The sequence below is a fragment of the Octopus bimaculoides genome, chromosome 23 (genome assembly GCF_001194135.2).
Source record: "Octopus bimaculoides isolate UCB-OBI-ISO-001 chromosome 23, ASM119413v2, whole genome shotgun sequence".
NCBI lineage: Eukaryota > Metazoa > Mollusca > Cephalopoda > Octopoda > Octopodidae > Octopus > Octopus bimaculoides.
The window spans coordinates 34,058,008-34,058,690 of NC_069003.1; positions in this window are offsets into that span (position 1 = coordinate 34,058,008).

Sequence of the window (683 nt, forward strand, 5' to 3'; positions counted from 1 at the left end):
TTAAGGTGTTATCTTTTTTTCGTGGTAACTTAACCAATTCAAGTCAACGGGAGATTCTGCACGAATACTCGAAGAGCTAGAAACAGCAGCCAAATCTCCTCCATATCAGACTTTACCGTTCTTAAAAGCGGAAGAATATTTTTGTTCAGGTGGGGGTGGAGATGGAGCAGATGCAATACGGAATGACCTGGGGGTTAAGGTAGCAAAATGACTACGACTGTGTCGGTCTTGTTACTTAATATACCAAGGCGGGTTTATGAAGACCATGGGAACAGTAAACCAAAATTCAGAAAGAATACATGAATCAATAATATCTGCTCTGCTCGGACTGATTAACAACTAAACGATAACAACAACTGCAATATAAACAAACAGCGGTTATTTTATTTCTAAATTGATAGGAAGCCTCATCAATCACAGATTAGATAAAGATTCGACTAGTTGTGGTGCTAGTGGTTTTGTTCCTTTGCTAAAGAAAAATGAATGATAGAATAAATACGTAAACACATTATTAATTTAATTGATTAATTAATTAATTGATTGATTAAAGGTCCATTAAAAAAAAGGAGAGATGTAAACGATGGGAGTCTTCTGAGAATCGAAACCGAATCGTTGACGGTACGAAAAATGTTACTATTTTTAAAATGTATCCGTTTCCGTTTAATGGTACTGTCATAATGGTA